Source organism: Syzygium oleosum, unplaced genomic scaffold, assembly GCF_021117445.2.
Source record: "Syzygium oleosum isolate NSW1041296 unplaced genomic scaffold, Sole_v2.1 Sole_v2.47, whole genome shotgun sequence".
Taxonomy (NCBI): domain Eukaryota; kingdom Viridiplantae; phylum Streptophyta; class Magnoliopsida; order Myrtales; family Myrtaceae; genus Syzygium; species Syzygium oleosum.
The window spans coordinates 2,096,011-2,117,298 of record NW_026607531.1 but is presented as its reverse complement, the minus strand read 5'-3'; the positions used below and the strand labels follow the sequence as shown (position 1 = coordinate 2,117,298).

Genomic DNA, 21,288 nt, shown 5'->3' with positions numbered 1-21,288 from the left:
CAGTAAAACGAACGGGACGAAATAGCCTTTTTTTTTTCTATCACTTTTTGAATCATCATTCTAATTTGCTAATTTTAAGCCGAGTGCAAGCAATACCTACCCTTCTAACGAAAAATTCTTAGATAAACCTGATGCATTTTACTTGGTTCATAAAAGTTTAGATTTAAATAATGAGGCATCATCAATCAAAATCTAACGGGAGAAGTTTTGGGTCAAGGGCTTGGAAGAACTTGTGGATGGTCAGGGCATAATTAGCTTAAATATTTAGATTAGTTGGAAAGTTGAGAACGACTCTCATGGATCTTATATTTGTTACATTTTGTCATATAAATTGGGCGCTTTTTGTATAGTTGTTCTGTCTGCCGGCTTGACTTACACTCTTGTCCATATGCGGTTGCTACCGGAGAACGGAGCTTCCATGGTTAATTGGAATTTTTTAGTCGTTGCTCAAGTCGGATGATCTATCATGATCGCAAGTAATCAACCTAATGGATTCAATGAAAATGTTAAGAAATTAAGAGTAATAAGGATGGGACATACATAAATACATACGCACACACATGTACAGATGCCCGTCCCGCTTTTTTCTTTTAAATTTTTAATTAATTGATGAAAATTTAATTATCCTTTAATAATAGATTTTTTAATAATGATTTTCTTGTTTAAGGTATCGACAATTCTATCTTTATTACATAGTTGTCAGATTGGCCATTTTCAGTGTTGTTGCTCGGTCGGCCAAGTTGGCCACTGCCGACCACCTTTGTTTTTTCCTTTTGCCATTCGGATGGGTTATCTCACATTTCACCATCTGATTTTCGCTTGTCTGACTTTTCCGATTGGCGTTTGCATTGAGACCAAAGCCAACCCAAACCAAACCGTGCCTATCAAATTCTTTCATCTTCCCTCACCTGCCGTTTCCTACGGCAAATCCTAGTTGTTTTTCATGACTAAATGAGGAGAGAGAGAGAGAGGGAGAGAAAGGGACGTAGAGGCAACACCAAGAGATCACGACAAATTCAACAAAACGTTAGGAGCAAAGTACTTGAGTGGTGCATGGGAGGATTGCCAGTATTAATAAATCTCTTCCGGTCGTCTTCTCGCTCTTCGTTTCTCGGGAAAAAAGAAGAAACAAATGCCGCGCGATTCTACCTTTGTTGTTGCATGGGATGGCTTGAAGAAGAAGGTGGTTGTTCCCATCAAGCGTCGATTCGGATACGTGATATCCACCAAGCGCTACGCCGACCGTCTTCGGGAGGAAGTCCGGAATCTGGAGAGCGAGGCTCAGAGGGTCGACACTTTGGCGGAAGAGGCCAGGATCAACGTTCGGAATATCTACTATTGCTTCACGGAGTGGCGGCAGAGCGCCGACAGGGCCTTGCAGGAGGCGGGGTACCTGTTGGAAGACATCAGCAGTAAGGCGAGCAAGACTTGCTCCTGCTGGTCTCTTGCCGACCCCGATTACCGGTACCAGTTCAGCAGGAAAGCTGAGGACAAGATCAAGATCATTCGGCGACTTGTTCAGAAGTGCGGCGAGTTCAAGCAATTGAATGACATCTCCTTCGTCGATCCTGCTGCTCCGGCCAGGAGAGAAGGCGGACGTGCTGCTCCGTCGACCGCCGTGGCGTCATCTGTCTCCGCTCCTTCTGCCTCGACGTCGATTAGGATTGGGGACGATGGCGTCTTTGAATCCAGGGCTTCGATCATAGATAGCATCATGGAGGCTCTTGCCGATGACGGCACTAGCGTGGTCGGAGTTCACGGGATGGGCGGGGTCGGCAAGTCCACCCTTTTGGAGGATGCCGAAAGGAGAATAAGAAGAGAGAAGTCGTTCGATCTGGTCGCTAAGGCTGACGTGTCAGCAAATCCGAGCGTCAAGAGGATTCAAGGAGAGATTGCGTGCGCGCTGGACGTGGACTTAAAGGACGATGAGCATGAGAGTGTGCGAGCAGATCGTCTGCGCAGGAGGTTGGAAATTGAGAAACAGAAAGTCCTCATAATACTGGACGACTTGTGGAAGGGGCTCGACTTGAAATCAGTCGGCATTCCTTGCGGAAATGACAACAAAGTCCTAGGATGCAAGTTGTTGTTGACGTCGAGGGATCGAAATGTTTTGCAAAGGGAAATGTGCTGCGACATAGGCTTCCGTCTGGGTGAACTGAAGGAGGAAGAGGCAAAAATATTGTTTGAGCGGATGGTAGGGGACAAAATTCATGATGACGAGCTCAAACCTTTGGTGGATGAAGCACTCCACCAATGTGCAGGTTTGCCTCTCCTAATTCTTGCAATGGCGAAACATGTCAAAGACGCTGGTTTATCTGAACGGAAGAATGCTTTGAAGCAAATCAAGATGTCTAAAGATAAAGTACTCGGTGAGTTGATAAATAAGACGTTGTAATTGAGTTACGATCATTTAAAAGACACAGAGAAGTCATTGTTAGCGCTCTGTGTTGCTTAGTTGGGCCATTAAACTTTTAGTAATAAAAGGATCTCAATATAAGGAATGATTAGCTTCTGCTGACCAAAAACAAAAAGGTAGCGAGGATAATAATTGATTTTTGGGAAAAGCAGGGCACACGGTTCGAGGAGTTAAAAGAATTGGTGTGAATTTCATTCTTGACGACTGCTATCGGCCGCTAGTCAAAATGATAGTAATGACAAGCTCTGTAAACAAGTGATGTCTGCTACTTTAATATCTCTTTTCATGTGCAAGCCCTAATAATACCTTATGATGAATGCACGTTGGGAATAATATAGAGAAAATACCTCACTCGAAATGAAATAGTAAATGGGGCATGGAAAATTCAAAGTTGGTTCTAGTACCGCGTTAAAAGGTCCATTATGAAAGTTTAAGCCATTAAGGAGATGCGGACTATGGTGCCATTATAACCAGCAAAGTGGGTGACATTGTATGTAACTTGTTTTTGTGGAATAATAGTCTAATTGCAGTTTTGCGCTTTGATGATGTATGATTTTGCGCCACTAACACTTGCCAAGTTGGAGTTCTTTGCTCTCTAAATGGTCCCAGAAAATTCAGGTCACTGGTAAGGTTTCAATTGCCACGCTCCGTGTTTCTTTTTGGACAAGCAAACTGATACAATGTTTGTTCAGCAGGGTTACCAGTTGGTTTGGATAATAAGAAACTCACCCTATTTCAAGATATATATATATAGAAAAAAGTCCACAAACCCCAGAGAAAGTAGTGGTGTTGCTCTCAGGATGCAAAATATGATTATACCATCCATTACAGGATGCAAAGCGTAATTTTCCTGTTTACATAAGAAGGTCTAGGTGTTGGACCTCCAACTTTGTGCGCTGTTTTTGGTTTTTGGCTGGGATCTTCATTTATTGCTTGACACACATGCTTTAATTGTTTATTTTCCTAGTAGGATTATTCATCATTGGGGAGAATTAATGGATCTTTACTTATCAGGTACCTTTGATGAATCTTGTCAGTTCGAGCCACCGCACCTGGCAGAGGAACTTGAAAGATGTTCTAACGACAACGAATCCAGTCCACCTGAATGTAATAGAAAGGTCCTTATGTGCGGGGGTTTAGGACTGACGGAGCCTCCGGAGGTCAGGCAATGGCAGAGTTTCACAGAGATATACTTGATGGAAAATCAGTTGACTGAGTTATCCGAGAATCCTCGGTGTCCAGTACTCATGGTACTGTTTCTAAATAGAAATTGCAAACTCAGAACGATTAGTCCACCTTTCTTTGATTTCATGCCTGCTCTTGAAATCCTGAATTTATCCCGAACTCGGATCAAGTCCATGCCAGAGTCTCTATTCAGGTTAAGCCGCCTAAAAAGACTATTCTTAAATCATTGTGAGCTATTGAGGGTGTTACCTCCGAAAATTGGAGAACTTCAGCAGCTTGAGGTACTTGATCTTGAAGGCACTAAGATCATGGATCTGCCGAAGGAGGTTGCGAAGCTAACAAAGCTCACTTGCTTAGAAGTATCTTTTTGTCCACACACAAATTGTGGCACAAAGTCTACAGAAGTGAATGCATTGATTCCTCAAGGCACTATTTCTGCCCTATCACAGTTAGAAGAGCTAAGTATTGATATACATCCAGAGGATGAGGGGTGGGAGAGTGTTGTGGAAGCTCTTGTTGACGATGTTTGTGGCTTGATGAGGCTGGATACACTTAAACTGTACTTTCCACAAGTGGAACATCTAAGGAAATGGTTTGGCACATCAAAGGTGTCTAGATCTTTGTCGCATTTCAAATTTGTTGTTGGCAAACATGCTAAACGCATCATGTGTTATCTCCCAGAGGATCTTGAGTTTGAGTTAGAACACTGGGATAGATCCCTGAAATATGTAAATGGTGTGGGAGTACCCATAGATATCCAAAAGATGCTTCGTCATACTTCTGCATTTTTCTTAGATCGCCATAGAGATGTCTCGAAGCTTTCTGATTTTGGGATTGAGAACATGGAGCAACTGAAATGCTGCATAATTGGGGAGTGTGATGAGATTCAGATTATTGTTGATGGAACTGACATGTATGGCGAAGCAGATAGAAGTGAAATTGTATTAGAAACATGGGAGGATGAGAGTAGGTTTCTCAAATCACTTGAATATCTCTATTTATATCGTATCAAGAGTTTGAGGTGCATTTATGAGGGGCCGCTGCATCGAGGATTCTTGTCTCGTCTTAAATGCTTGGCCTTACTCACATGTCCTCAGTTGACTACTATATTCACACCTGGCCTGCTGGAAAACCTTGATAGCTTAGATGAGCTGAAAGTTGAAGACTGCCCCCTTGTCATAAGTTTAGTGAGGTGTGAAGATACTTGTGTTTGCGAGAGTACTTACGTCCTCCCCAAGTTGAAAAAGATATCCCTATTCTCATTGCCTGAATTCATTAGCATTTTCAATGGCTTATGCATTGCACCAAACTTGGAATGATTGAGCATTATTGATTGTCCGAATCTCAAGAGACCATCAACTGATGAAATCTGTGGCAATCATCCGACAAGGACTAAACGTAAGGGTAATAATCAGTGTTCTTTTGAAATGATGTGTCTTTTTCTTTCAATTTCATTCGATGCATTTGATTGAACAAGTTAAAAGTTGCCGTCCCAGCTTTAATGAAGAGAAAAATTGGAAAGTCACACTTATATGAATGAACTCTTATCTTCTTTCAAATCAGATATCTGATCTATTACCCTTGAAATGTTTATGAATGACGCAGTGACAGCTAACTGTAAAAAACTTTGGCCGTTCTTCTGTATCTTCAGAACTGTGACTTCTTCCAATGCATATTATATTTCGGTGGACAAAACCATATGTTGGCACAGCATTAGTCTGCACCGATATGGATTGCTGGTTTATTTTTGCCACTGTAAACGTGCTTCAAGCTTGTAGAGCGAATTAACAATAGTCGGCTTAGTTACTATTTCTTGTGGGAGAATTTCTTCATCAGAGTGCTTAGGGAGTTATTATCGAGCTCAGTTGTGGATATTTCATTGGAATTCCTGTTTTGCATTCTGTAGAAATTCTGTACTTTTTATCTAGCGATATGAAGATCTTACTTCTTAATATCCTGCTTGTGTTTGTTGGAGGTACATATGGTAAAAAGGAAAGGAACATACTTTTTATTTATTTTTGGTCTGGTGAAGGAATGAACTTGAAATTAATGTTTGGTTTATGTCACAAAGTCCAACCACAGGCTTAAGCTATTGGGGCAAGGGAGACTACATGTCTACAAGGTTATTAATTTTCAAATTGTGTTACGGATTGCATTGTAATAATCACAGATGCAGGTATATGAGCCTTCTGGAGGTGTAATCACCACAGTAGGGCCAATAGCGGCTGCTATTGGTGTGAATTTCATTCTTGCCAACTACTATCAGCTGCTACTTAAAACGATGGTTATTATAAGCTCCGTAAACTAGTGAAGTTCCATACTTTAATGTCCCCTCTCATGTGCAAACCCGAATAAAACCATATGATCAATGCACTTCAATAATAAGATAGAGAAAATATCTCACTCGAAATGAAATATTTAATGGGGCCTGAAAAATTGAAAGTTGGCTCTAGCACCAAATCAAAAGTTTAATCTGAAAGTTTAAGTATTAAGTGGATGCAGACCATAAGACCATTATAAACCCCAAAAGAAGCAAAGTGGGATATTTTACTATTATATGTAGCTTGTTATTGTGGAGTTATAGTCTAATTCTGGTTGTGCTTTTTGATGGCTCATGCAATTGCCCCGCTAACACTTGTCAAGTTGGAGTTGATTGCTAGTGTTTTTAGGAGTGCTCTTTGTTCCCAGAGTTTTATTTGGCGGAGTTGCTTTGGGAAGTGACTAACAACTATCGTGTTGTAGATAATCTAGTAATGGGTGATGATAGCGATGTATCTCATAGGAAGACATAAGTTTGTGACAGATCTAGAGTAGGTTGAGGGTGTGATATCACAAGAAGTGAGCGAAGTACCTCGGAGATTGATTGCATAGAATTATTTTAGTCTATATCAAGAGATCGGGTAGACTCATTTCTGCTCATCTTTTTCCATCGTTTCGATTGCAAGTTGAAGTACGTTGTCATAGTTATCTGTGGTAAACCACAGATATCCACCTGGGTGGCTACATGCCCTCCTCTATTCGGGACTGGATACTTCCTTGTATTGGAAAAGTAACACGTGTTATGCCAGCTGGCAGATTAGCTGATTGATCTTTAAATTCCTGTTTAGATGAAGTGGCTTGGTGCTTGTTGTTCCCATAAGTGACCCAAATCGATGCTTATTTGTTTCGTCTAATTTGCTAACTTCGTATTTGAGGAGCACAAAGTATTCGAAATGATGCAAGCAGAGAGCAGCCGGCTCCTCCGGTGGTTTCATCTACGACCACTGGTAATGCAGACCCTTCAAGTTCTAAACTCAAAAGGGAGCCTAAAGTTGCTCCTCGGCTGTGGAAATCCTTATTCAATGATCTTAAGTTAGCTGCAAGAAACTTTAGTGCTGCAAGTCTTCTTGGTGAAGTTGGTTCGGGCTGTGTACGTGGATTTACAAATGACACAAGCAGAGAGCAGCCTGCTGCTGCTGGGGTTTCATTTACACCAATTACAGGGATTGACTCCTCTGTTTCATCTACGGCCGCTAGTAATACAGTAATAACCTCTTCAATTTCATCCAAGAACACTAGTAATACAACAATCAACACTTTGACTTCTAAACTCAAAGAGGAAATTATAGTCGCTCCTCAGCTGCGGAAATTTTCATTAAAGGATCTTAAGTTAGCTACACGAAACTTTAGTCGTGAGGCTCTGCTCGGTGGAGACGGTTTTAACCGTGTCTTTAAGGGTTGGATTGAAGAAAAGGGGACTGCTGCCGCGAGGCCTGGTACTGGGCTGGCTGTTGCTGTCAAGACTCTCACGGACGATGGGCTGGAGGGTCAAAAAGAGTGGCTGGTAATATATCATCTAATGATCTTTTTATTTCTGGATTAATGCAGGTTTGAAAGTTAGTATGACTTTTGATCTGTTGCACTTTCGATGTGCCAGGCTGAAGTGAGTATTCTTGGTCATCTAGAGCATCCAAATTTGGTAAAGTTAATTGGATATTGCAAGGAAGGCGACCAAGGGCTGCTAATATATGAGTTTATGCAAGGAGGGAGCTTGGACAATCACCTCTTTAAAAGTATGCGCAGTTGTCCTTTTGGTGCCCTTAATGACATGTCTTACATTTTTTTTATCCTGTATAAGTACTCACGGTAGATCAATCCACCCATAGCTGGATATTGAAGTCATGTCTCCTAAGAAAACTAGTAAATTGCTACCAGCATCTGGATAATAATGTTAAGGAGAGAGAAACTTACTTGTCCTTATTATGGACGTCTTTCCAAATATGATAGGGTTCGGAACCATATTTTCCTGAAGAATATGCATACAAATTGTCATCCACAATGCTTATTCTTGAATGTTCTTCTTCCTGAAATGTTTTAGCGTAAATTGCTTGTTTGATGTTGGTGCCACTGAGAACCAAAAGGATGCAAGACCAGAGACTTTCAATGTCATCATACCCAGGGGACATTATAGTTCGTAGCCATGAAAAAAAAAAGGAAAGAAATGTCGGGAGATCATGTGAAATGGTCATGAAATGTCACTTTCTAGCAGCTTCATCCGTGTGATGTTTTTAGTATCGTTTTGTCATCTTTGTTTCTCAGTACGACATCTCAGGGAATCCTAAGACTTAATTCTCTTTAGCTTGGTCATTTAGGCGCGAGAACACCACAGTTGTACCATATTGAGGATGAAACTGAGTACAAAGCTTGCAAGCACGCTAGTAATGATATTTAGTGGAAGGTACATGCTTGCCAATTGAACAACTCTTGATAGCTACTAAATGTTTTTAATAGTAGGGCATAATGATTTGTTTCGGCAGGTTTCGCTGAGCTTTCCTTTGCATAAGCGTAAATTTCAATTTTATGAGAAAAGAAAGGGCCTGCTGTGGTCTCTCCATTCTGGCCCTACTAATTCTTCACAGTAATTTTCCAAAAGTTAGTATAAGTTCTAACCAAACTATCTTTGACTATGGTGGCTTCAGAAAGGGAATACTAATATATGTGTGACGACAAATATTTTATTAGTTAATTTTTGTGTTTTTTTGTGGGCTGTGTAGGAGGGACTCTGCCTCTCCCTTGGTTTACCAGGATGGAAATAGCGCTGGATGCTGCTAAGGGTCTCGCTTTTCTTCATGAGGAAGCAGAACTGCAAGTGATATTTCGTGATTTTAAAACTTCCAAGATCCTATTAGATGCTGTACGTAGCAAAAGTTGTGGCGGCGTTCCTTTTTCCATTTTTGTTATGTTGTTTTATTTTCTTATGACTTGTCTTTTTTTAGGACTACAACGCCAAGCTTTCTGGTTCTGGACTTGAAAAAATTATTCCCAAGGGAGATCACCATGTCTACACCCGTGTCATAGGAACTCTTGGCTATGCTGCCCCAGAATACCTAGCGACTGGTATGTATATGTTAGTACAAGCAATTTGATGATGAGAAATGTCCAAGTTAACTGCATAAAAGTGGTTGAGCAATGTTTTTGACATGTCAAATCCTATCGCATTAAAAAGAAATAACAGCCCCAATCTACACACCTCATGCACAACAAGTGCACCAATTATGATTAGGAACTGAATTGAATTAGGTGGATATCAATCGCAGCCAAAGACAAGCAAATTAGAGGGATGGTTATACACTGATGTACCTACTTTTCACTGTGTGCATCCTATATCTGGTCTGTCCTCATACATGATCACAATTTGCAGTAATGGTACAATCAGTTGTAGTTCTTGCACATCATGCTAAAAGTCCCATTCTTTCTGTTTGAGTCCTGCATGTAGTCTCCCAAATGATGTTATTCCCTTATCTTTCAGTCCACCACATAATCAATCATTGAATGGAATATTTTGCATATATCTTGCTTGAACTTCTTGGACATTACGCATTGCTGGCAAGTGAATTTTTTGTTTTTGTTTTACTTTGTTTATTATTTTTTGTCTTTGGTTGATATTATTCTTTTCAATTAACGGCCGAATATCCGCTACACCCTTCGGACACTCGATCAATCCCCATATGTTGTAATTTTTAATAGGATGCACAACCAGTAATTACCCAAACACCGATTCATAATTAAAGCTCTTTCTTTTTATGTTTTTATGTGCTTCAACGCTACGTGTCCAAAGGGTTCTCAGTTCAGAATGTAGGATCTAGGTTTTTATCAAGTAGCTAGTTAATTTCCACTAAATGTGGTAGTCGTCCATCCTCCATGCACAAGATGATTACCCAAAAACGTAGACCAAAACTAGGTATCATATGTTTCTTTGTTTTACGCGCTTCAGGTCTACATGTAGTACATCATGATTTATGTGTTTTCTCATTGTACTATCCTATTTGTCATTTACGAGAAGAAAAATTTAACTTAGAAACCATTAGAAAGGCGGTTGATTTATCTTATACATCTATAGATTAAGAGTTGAAACTTTTATCTTCTCTTTGTTTTTAATCTACATACGTCCTTATAATTTCACACTACAAAAAAACACCGGATTAGCGACGAAATTTGCAACGGAAAATTTGGAAAAATCCGTCGCAAATCGAATTTGCGACGGAAAAAATTCCGTCGCTACTAGGTCGTCGCAAAATTTTGCGACGGAAAATTTAAAAGTTCGTCGCAAAATTGCGACGAAAATAAATTCGTTGCAAAATTAGCCACGAATACAATCCGTCGCAAAATTCGTCGCAAATATTTCGTCGCAAATTTCCGATGAACGCTATCCGTCGCAAAATTCGTCGCAAATTTCGACGCAAATTTCGTCGCAAATTTCGTCGCAAATTCGTCGCAAATTCGTCGCAAAATTTCGTCGCAAATTTCGTCGCAAATTCGTCGCAAAATTTCGTCGCAAATTTCGTCGCAAAATTCGTCGCAAAATCGTCGCAAAATTCGTCGCAAATTTCGTCGCAAAATTCGTCGCAAATTAGCCACGAATACAATCCGTCGCAAATTTCGACGCAAATTTCGTCACAAATTTCGTCGCAAATTCATCGCAAAATTTCGTCGCAAAATTCGTCGCAAAATTAGTCGCAAATTAGCCACGAATACAATCCGTCGCAAATATTTCGTCACAAAATTCGTCGCAAATTTTGTCGCAATTTCGTCGCAAAATTCGTTGCAAAATGTATTCGTCGCAAATTAGCGACGAACTGTAATGATCGCAAAATTCGGCTTAAAATATTCGTCGCTATTTTTACATCATTTCGGCCATAAATTCTTGTCCATATCAAACAAAGGAGACAATGACATATAATTGAAATAGAAAAACGAACAAACCATAGATTTTGACAAACCAGCCACGATGACAGATAATTGAAACAAATAACTGAAGGAAAGTTGCAGAGTCTGACATGATGCTATTTGATATCCAATCTTACAATACATTCAAAACATGAACTAAGAGACGGGACAACCATAGAAGACGCAGAAAAACCATACACAAGAAGATGCAGCTTTGGTACGATAGCAGGACACCAAAAGTAGTCACTTTTGTCGAGACCTGAGGAAATGTCGATACATAAATCAGTCCAGAATATAAAAGAAGCGTTTATGCATGGATGTGAAACTAGGTGTAAAATAACAAGAGGGTTAACAAAAATACGTTTCAGGACGAACATAAATGTTCTTACATATGAATATGAGTGAAATTATGAAAAACCAAGATTATGAAGTAAGCTTACCCCGATTTTGAGAATTTTAACTAGAAAGTCTGGAGAAAATCATCATCATCATCATCATCATCAGCATTCTCGGCATCAATGTGTTGGTCATCATTGTGCCCATCACCTATTGGATTGGCTGGAGGTACAGGAGGATCGTCATAGCGATTGAGGTTAAGGTGTCGCATAACGAGTCTCATTTGTTGTTCCAAGTTATTTATTTGTTCGTCCTTCTGAACAAGTAAATTATTCAGACGATGCACTTCTTGGGTCAATTGCTCGTCTTGTCGTGACCTCCTTCGACCAGTCGCAGTGGATGATGAACTTCCAGGATTATTCGGCATGTACATCCTTGACAACGATCCCATCCCAAATATTTTCCCTTTTTTCACCCCACCCGTTGCTTCCATCCATAATGCCATATTATCAACTCATGGCCTGGACTTAGGACAATCATCACTACCACTAGCACTGCTCATTAAAAGTTTATCATATTTTTCCTACATTAACAATGTAGATGAAAATAAAATCACTATATATATATATATATGGGAAAAAATCACAAAAAACCCCAAACTTTACCATCTGTGACACATTTACCCCGAACTTATTTTTGTGACACCAAAATCCCGAATTTTGCTTTTTGTGACACATTTACCCCAATGTATTTAGTCCATGGGCATTTTCGTCTTTTCTGCTTTTTCTTTTTTTTTTTTTCTTTTTTTTTCCTTTCCGTGAGGGGGCCTCGCCGGTCCGGCTCTCGCCGGATCCGGCGAGGGGCCCTCGCCGGATCCGGCGAGGGGGCCCTCGCCGGCGTCGAGCGAGGCGGCCCTCGCAGATCCGGCGAGGCGGCCCTCGCCGGCGTCGGCGAGGTTCGCCTCACTTGGGCGAGCGAGGCGTCCTCGCCCGACTCGGGCGAGGTCGACCCTCGCCGGCGTCGGGCGAGGTTAACCTCGCTTGTCGGGCGAGGCCGCCCTCGCTCGCCCGGGCGGCGGACCTCGCCGACGCCGCCGAGGGTCGCCCTCGCTGGGCGAGCGAGGGCGGCCCTCGCCCGGCTCGAGCGAGGTCGACCCTCGCCCGGCGCCGGCGAGGTCGCTCGCCCGTGCGAGGCGAACCTCGGCCGACGCCGGCGAGGGCCGCCCTCGCACAGGCGAGCGAGGCCGCCCTCGCTGGGCGGCGCGAGGGCCGCCCTCGCCCGATCTGGCGAGGTCGACCCTCGCCGGCGTCGGGCGAGGGTCGACCTCGCTGAGTCGGGCGAGGCCGCCCTCGCTCGCCCAAGCGAGGGCGACCCTCGCCGGCGTCGGGCGAGGTCCGCCTCGCCCGGGCGAGCGAGGCGGCCTCGCCCGATCCGGCGAGTCGACCCTCGCCGGCGTCGAGCGAGGGCGGCCCTCGCGGATCCGGCGCGGGAGGCCCTCGCCCGACTCGGGCGAGGTCGACCCTCGTCCGACGCCGGCAAGGGTCGACCTCGCCCGAGTCGGGCGAGGGCGGCCCTCGCTCGCCCAGGCGAGGGCGAACCTCGCCCGACGCCGGCGAGGGTCGCCCTCGCCGGGCGAGCGAGGGCCGCCTCGCCCGACTCAGGCGAGGTCGACCCTCGCCGGCGTCTGGGCGAGGGTCGACCTCGCCCGAGTTGGGCGAGGCCGCCCTCGCTCGCCCGCGAGGCGAACCTCGCCCGACGCCGGCGAGGCCGCCCTCGCCGGATCTGGCGAGGGCCGCCCTCTCGACGCCGGCGAGGGCCCCCCTCGCCGGATCCGGCGAGGCCCCCCCTCGCCGGAAAGGAAAAAAAAAGAAAAAGCAGAAAAGACGAAAATGCCCATGGACTAAATACATTGGGGTAAATGTGTCACAAAAAGCAAAGTTGGGGGTTTTTGGTGTCACAAAAAAAAGTTCGGGGTAAATGTGTCACAGATGGTAAAGTTTGGGGTTTTTGGTGGTTTTTTCCCTATATATATATATCTACCATAAATATTGAAAGCATTCACGGTTTTCATTATAGTTTACATATAAGCCAAAGTATAACCTTACATACCTTAACAGCTTTTGCTCGATCGCCAGTCCATGTCTTATCTTTCTTTTGAAATGTGCATTCAAATGTAGCTGCAAATGTCGGTTCCGTCCCCAATTCTTGTGCCTACAAAATGTAAACATGAGTAATTGAATTAAATTAACTTATAACTCATTTAACAGACTTAACAGTCGTTTGCGATGCTCCGCAATGTTGATAGAGCCCCCAGCATATGTGGCTGACCCATCACTAGAACTAGAAGATCGATTCTTCTTATTCTGCTCACAGAGTTGCCGACTCTGTTCAGATGCCCAAAATCTGTTAATTGCCGCCCAATTGTCAGCTGTAAAGAAAGACGGCTTCACTTGCTTGATCTTCACTCTATTCATGACATTTCGCATAAAATCACCGTTTTTCTTATCGAAAATTCTTCTCACTTCATTGTCTTCCACTTTCTCCCACTTGAACTTCCGTTGCAATGAATAAAAACAGAAATTGAAAGTTATTATGATGATCACATATCCATAACCATGCACCAAACAAATATAGACAGATTTTGTAAAGTTTATGTCGGGGAAAATATCTGGTCCTTTAGGTATCGAAAACTACAGAGTTGTTCTGGTCCCTTTATATCATTCTTGACCATCAATATACTACACCAAACTTAATTGGTGAGAAAATAAAATATGTAAAATTTACCTTGAACTCATTCCACCACATTTCTTTCACTTCTTGTGGAATACTTCTGTAAGTAATATACTCTCCCATCCAAAAGTTTCTTACTATTTTGTTCAATTCCCTCACAACATACGGAGCATCCGTGAATCTGTAATCATACGGATATTGTGCAACATCGACAATTCAGTTGACATCAATATCTAAAGCCCTAAATATTACATATACTAAAATAAAAATGAAGTACTTACGAATCTCCAAATGGGCATATGAAGAATCGGTTTTCTTCTTGACATGTGTTTCTGTCAATATTCGATTGTTCCGCCGAATAATGGGGTGGAACGGAAGGAGAGGGAGCTAAAGGAGATTGAACTGGAGGAGATTCAGTTCGCATGTGGCCAAGTCCCGTAACATGTTGTTGAGTGTTGGAGGAAGGGCCAATGTGTCCATATTGTGACGGACCATATTGTGGTTGAGGGTTAGATGACGGGACAGGGGAAGAGGAAAGAGCCGGGGACGAGGATGAGGAAGAGGCTTGTCTTCCATACGAATGACCTCCACGTTTATACTGACAAGTAGGAAGGTTATGCGAATATGTAAAGAATTATTGACACGTATTACGGACACATAATGATGTACATGACGAAACTTACCATTTTGATGGAAAAGACTGAGAAAATGTTTCCTTGAAATGAGCCAATGTCGAGTGCTTATGACGTGCAATTTCCTACGAACAAATATATTATGAATCCCATTCATTTTGATATGAAACATCAATATATGAGCACGATATGGGTGGCCACATGTATCAAACATCACTATATGAATCGCATTCATTTTGAATAAATTTTTTTTGACCACGTACAAAAATTAAAATTTCACTGAAAGTGGGTGGCCACAGGTATTCTAAGTCATTCCAGTAAAGTTTTGTAAGAGAAAAATTATTATTATTGTTAAATTTTTTTTGGGACCTAAAAAAAAAATTTCACTAAAAGTTGGTGGCCATCGAATTCTAAGACATTCTGTAAAGTTTTGAAATTTAAAAATTTGTAGAATTTTTAAATTATTATTTTTTAATATAAAATTTTTTCCGTGAAATGAATTTTTTTTTCCATACTAAAATTGGGTGGCCACAGGTAGTCTAAGCTATTAGGTAAAGTTTCCAAAATTTTTGTCCTTCTTTATTTTAATAATTTTTAGGACACGTTAAAAAAATTAAATATAACTAAAAGTGGGTGGCGACAGGTATTATAAGCCATTCCGTGAAGTTTTGAAAATTTTTAAATTCTAATTTTTTTTGGCCATGTAAAAAAATTTAAATTTCACTGCAAGTTGATGGCCACATGTTTTCTAGGTAATTCTATGCAGTTTTGAAATTTTATATTTTTTTAATTTTTTTTTTCACCAAAAAAAAAATAAAAATTTCCCTCACAATGGGTGACCACATTTATTTTAAGCCATTTTATAAGGTTATGAAAATTTTTAATATTTTAATATTTTTTGTCCCGGAACGTTAAAAAATCTAAATTTCACTCAAAATGGGTGGTCACTATTAATTTTTGCCATTTTGTGATATTATGAAATTTTAGTTTTTTAAAAATTTTAAAAACTTTTACGGTCAAATTTCATATTTGTTGCCAACATATACCGTTTTTTTTAATTTTCCGTAATTTTTCATGATTTTTTATAGAATTGTTCAATTTTCAAGCATTTTCTGTGAAAACGCTTAATCAATCACCCTATCGTCATTTAACGCTTAATCATCCACATAATAGACAAATTAACCAGTCGACCATCGATCAAAGTCACACGTAATCCTGAAATTGACCCGTAACTTAGCCAACGAAAAGTGATCCTAAATAATCCCAAAACAAGTCCGACTAATTACCTAATTATACTAACTAGGGTTTAGAGAGTTGCTTACTTGGTTCAAGGACAATAAAAATCGGCCGATCGAACAGTGGCGGTCCCGGCGCGAGCGTGGGCTCAAATGGTGACTAGTCAGCCAGGTGCTCGGCCACGACCGGGCGAACGACAGCGGAGCTCGACGTCGACGGTGTCGGTCCGTGGTGACGGCGTAGGGCGGCGGCTCGGTGGCGATGGCGTCGGGCGGCGACTGGGAGGCGGGTGGCCGGAATGTTTGGCGGCGGCACAACACGGCGCCGACGGCCGGCGGGCGGTGGCGACGGTGGACGACAACGTCGTCGGCGGGCCGGCCACGGCGACGGCGGGGCCGTGCTCCGGCGATGGTGGCAAAGGGCGGGGGCTGCTCTGGGCGAGAGCCTCGGCCTACATGGTGATGGTGGGCGGCGACCGGCGGCGGCCGCGGCCGACGGCGTGGGCGGCTCCTGGCGGGCGGTCGAGGGCGGCGAGGCCGGGCGGCGGCGGCGAGCCTTCGGGCCGCTGCTCGCCGCGACGAGGCGGGCGGGGCGAGGGCGCGACCGCCGGGGGCGGGCGACCGGGCCAGGCGGGCCGCCCGCGATCGGCACGCGGGCGGGCGGCTGCCCCGCGATCGACGACGACGGCGGGGGCTTGCGGGCGGCCGCCCCGATCGGCGACAAGCGGGGGGCTGCGGGCGGCCGGCGACGAGCGAGGGAGCTCACGGGCGAGCTGCGAGGGCCGGACGGCAACGGCGACGACTGCGACGGCGAGGCGCGCGACCCGGCGGGCGGGGCGGGCGACGGGCGGGGGTCGGGGTGGGCGGCCGCGACCGCCGATGGGCGGGGGCTGCAGGGCGACCGGCGACGGGCGGCGGAGCTGCGAGGCGCGGCTGCGAGGTTGCGCGGCGACGGCGGGGGGGAGCTGCGCAGATCGGGCTTGGGTGGCGTCGAGGAAGGGGGGGAGGAGGAGGAGGAGGGGGTAATAATGTCGCAAATTTGCGACGGAACTTAAAGTGTCCGTCGCAAATTTACGACGGACTTTCTATGTCCGTCGCAAATTTTCAACCGACAAAAAATTTCCGACAGAAATAAAAATCCGTCGCAAATTTGCGACGTAAAAAAAAATCCGTTGCAAATTTGCGACGGAAATAAAAATCCTTCGTAAAATTTTCCGTGGCAAATTTGCGACGGAAAGTGGAGTCCGTCGCAAATTTGCGACGGAAAGTGGAGTTCCGTCGCAAATTTGCGACGGACTATACTGGTCCGTCGCAAATTTGCGACGGACTCCAATTTCCGTCGCAAATATGCGACGGACTTTCTATGTCCGTCGCAAATTTGCGATGGAAATAAAAATCCGTCGCAAATATGGACATACTACATGATCGTTGTAAATTTGTGACGTCTTTTTTTCAGTCCAAAATTTTGGCATCTCAAATTTTGCAATGGAAATTAGAATATCGGAAATGTTAGGGCACGTTAATAATATTTGACTTGTCGGCATTTAGGAACAAAATTTCGGACGATCAATTAAAATAAAAAGAATAATCGACAATAACAATAATAAAAAAGCACAATAACAATAATAACAAGAACAATAATGATAACAACCAAAATAGCACTTGTAGCATTAATAATTACACATTTGTAGTGTTTTGTGACAAAAATTTTAATCTTCATCTTCGTCTTCATCTTCGTCTTCGTCCTCGTCTTCGTCATCTGTCTGAAAATCAGATTCTGAACATTCTTGTACATTTAATTCGCAAATTTCAGTTGGATCCACATCTATCATTGCTCCACACGGATCTCGTAAAGTTGATATGTTATATTCCTCAATTTCAACCGTGTTACACACTTCCTCTTGTTGGTAGGCTCTATCCTTCTAGTGTTCCTCGATTTTCCTCCGTGCTTTGATTTTACATACATCCCACCAATCAGCTTTGTCACGTTTCAAACTAGGATATGATGCATAACATACTTGAATTGCTTGTTGTGCCAAGACAAATGGTTCATACTTCATATACATTTTCTTGTGATTTATTTTAACCAAATTGAACTTTTCCCAAATGGAGCAAATCCAGCGGCACAGAGACCTAACCTGATGTTCCGAAGCTCCATCGCAAACTCAGGGTATGTTCTATCAAAATGTTGCCATGCCTCCGCATCTGAAGGATGACACATTAGACCCTCTTCTGTTTCATGATTTGCATGCCTAGTCATGTGTTCAGCAGTGGCTTTAGACGCATAAAGCCTTTGCAATATGGGGATTAAGGGTAGATAAAACATTTGCTTGTATGGTCTACGCTTCTAATTACGACCCGGCCTCCTGTTAATCTTGTACCTAGGTTGGCTACAGAATTTGCAAGATTCTGCATTTTCATCATCTCTCCAATATATCATACAATCCCTACTACATACATCAATCCTTACAACCGGAAGACCTAAGTTATCCACTAGCTTTTTCATATCATAAAAATCACTTGGCATGATGTTATCACGAGGCAATGATTCCCGCATTACTTCAACAAAAGAGTTGAAGCAATCCGCAGACACATTATGCTCTGCCTTGATATTTAATAGTCGGGCTGTCACCGATAACTTAGTGTGGTCCTCACAACCTGCCCATAAAGGTTCATCTGCTGCTTTCAACACATCCCAGAACTGATTACATTGAAAAGTTTCATTATAAATATTCTCATCAAAACCTGTTACTCCTATATCTTCCAATTGTGAAGCATGACTAGTACCCACTTGTTCATGTGTAGGAGTAAAACTAGTACTTGCATGATTTGATTCTGTGACAAAATTATAACTAGCTGCATCAATCACCATCCTCTCGTATGGGTTCAATTGCTCATAATAGCCACATTCTTCCCTAACTGAAAATTGGTCACTTCTTCCATATCCTTCATTAGATATAAATGGTTCACCATGGGAAGTCCAATTATAATAGTTCGGACTAAACCCAAATCTAGTAAGGTGTTCTCTAACTTGATCACACATAAGAAATTTACCATTACCGCACTTTTTACACGGACACCTTAACTTATTTCTATCCATGAACTCATATTTACTACTAGCAAAGTCTAAAAATAGTTCCAACCCAGTACGAAACTCATCTGTCAATCCTTGACGTCCAGGTAAGTTCTTATTATACATCCAAGCCCTTTTTCTTTGCATTGTGTCTGTATTAAAATAAAAAATTCTAGTAAAATATTTAAAATATCATATCCATTGTTCTTAATTAAAACCATAAAATTTTGGAAATTATAATTTTTTGTTATTCACGCAACAATTAATATGAAATTGCAAAAATAGAAAAAATTACTATGTAAAGAAGACTTACCCAAATATTTGACTGAAATATTGGTAGGAGAAAGTGGTCAATTTGATGAGAATTGCAACGTCCACTTGGATTGCGAGACCTTCAATTAGACACATACCCAAAAAGAATAATCACTTAAGAATCATTTTTCAATAATTTTTAATGTGCGATGGAAACGGAATTCATCCCTCGCAAATTTGCGACGGATCCTTCATTCCGTCGCAAATTTGCGACGGAAACTATTTCCGTCGCAAAACGGCGTGGCCGTTCGGCCTCATCCAAAGGCCGGCGAGGTGTTGCCGGTCACCGGTCGTTAAACCGGTGATGCAGATACGAAAAAAAAACAAACATAAACATATATAAAATAAAAGAAATTACAATTCAACGATGAATAGTCATGTTGCTAGCTATGATACTTACTGGTACAAAAGCTTCACCGAGATTAATATGTGCGTGCGCGGATTTTGCTGATTTCAGACATATGAAAGAGGGAGAAAAGCGAGAGAGAGCGAGAGAGAGATAGGGTTGGAATATCACGGGCTGATAAACTACAAATTTGCGACGGACGTTCGTTTTCGTCGCAAATTTGCGACGGAATTGGCGACGGTTTTTTTTTCCGTCAGAAATTTGCTACGAACTTTTTGCGACGGATTTATTTTCCGTTGCAAATTTGCGACGAACTTCTTTCCGTCGCAAATTTGCGACGGATTTTGCGACGGTTTTTTTTTCCGTCGGAAATTTGCGACGAACTTTTTTCCGTCGCAAATTTGCGACGGAATTAGCGACTGTTTTTTATTTCCGTCGAAAATTTGCGACGGAAATAAACCGTCGCTAATTTGCGACGGAAAATATAATCCGTCGCAAATTACATGTTTTTTTGTAGTGTCAGTGAAGGCAATGCATAAAGAAGCATTCACTATTTTATCGTAAATGGAGATTATCATGACTTGACAATTTCTAAGAACAAGCATTATTCTGATTTACAGATCAATTAGTTAGGTCCATGTCTATCATGCTATAAATTACTGCCTCGCCGAAGCCTTGAATGAAGTATATTATGATAACAAGAGATACAATATTGTACTTCGGAATTGCCGATAATATCATAATTTGGGCTTTAATTAGTATGGCACTAATTACTTTGATAATTCCATGACTAATACCGATAGCTTTCTATCCCCTGCAACATGCGGTGTGCTTACCTAGCATAATCAGAAGAAAAAAAAGAAGTGATGGGAAGACGGAACTAAGTTATTGTTTCAGCCTTTTAGGTCAAGTACCTGTTTTTTATTGCAAGAGGTTTGCGAGATATTCGGCGGGTACCTCATGGACTGTATTTATATATAAATAGGACCATTTGGTACTTATTTTATGTACACCTGTTTAGTGAGTGCACATATACTATTGCAGGGCTCCTCACAGCAAAGTGCAGTGTGTATGGTTTTGGTGTGGTTCTTTTGGAAATTCTGACCGGACGGACAGTCCTAGACCAAGATCGGCCTCCCCGTGAAGTTAACCTTGTTGAATATGTTCGGCCACATCTAGGAAGGAAAAAAAAATTGCACGCATTGATGGATCCAAGGCTTAAAAAGTTCTCAAAAGAAGGTGTCCAGATTGCTTTCACGTTGGCTGCTCGCTGCCTTAGCTTAGATCCAAAAGCTCGTCCCCAGATGAGTGAAGTTGTTGAAGTTTTGAAGGGTCTCTCTGTTGAGAGTGCGCAGCAAAAGCCCGATATCTTCACCTGAGGAGATCGCTAAGAGGGAGCTCAAGTCCGAGCCCGTCAACATATCAATGTGCCAACGGTAAACTACAGCAATGTGTCTAGAAATAGCCATCCTTCAACCCCATTTGTCCCATTTGTTTCCTCTTCTTCTCTTCCTTTTTGGTGCAGGAGTTTCGATTTTCATCTGCATTAGCTCCTAATTAATGAAATTTTGAAGGAGTAAAATATAATCTGAGTCATGCTGCGTTTGTAAAGATATCCTTTTGAGAAGTGGCTAGGTGAAGCCTAAAACTGGCAGCGCCTAAGTCGAAGTACGCTTGGGCTTCGATACCTTATCTTTCCTGTACAGCTTTTTAATAACAATGATTAACTGTGATGATGCCTTGTTTATGTACCTTTTCCTGTTAAATTTCTTGTGTAGGAGTTTTTAATGTTATGGCATGTCTTTGACACATGTTCT

At 42.4% G+C, this 21,288-nt stretch overlaps 1 pseudogene; it reads left to right on the top strand.

The window, feature by feature from the left end:
• The first annotated feature begins 1,125 nt into the window (after positions 1 to 1,125).
• Positions 1,126 to 20,972, top strand: LOC115665885 (disease resistance protein At4g27190-like; annotated as a pseudogene).
• The last annotated feature ends 316 nt before the right edge of the window (positions 20,973 to 21,288 follow it).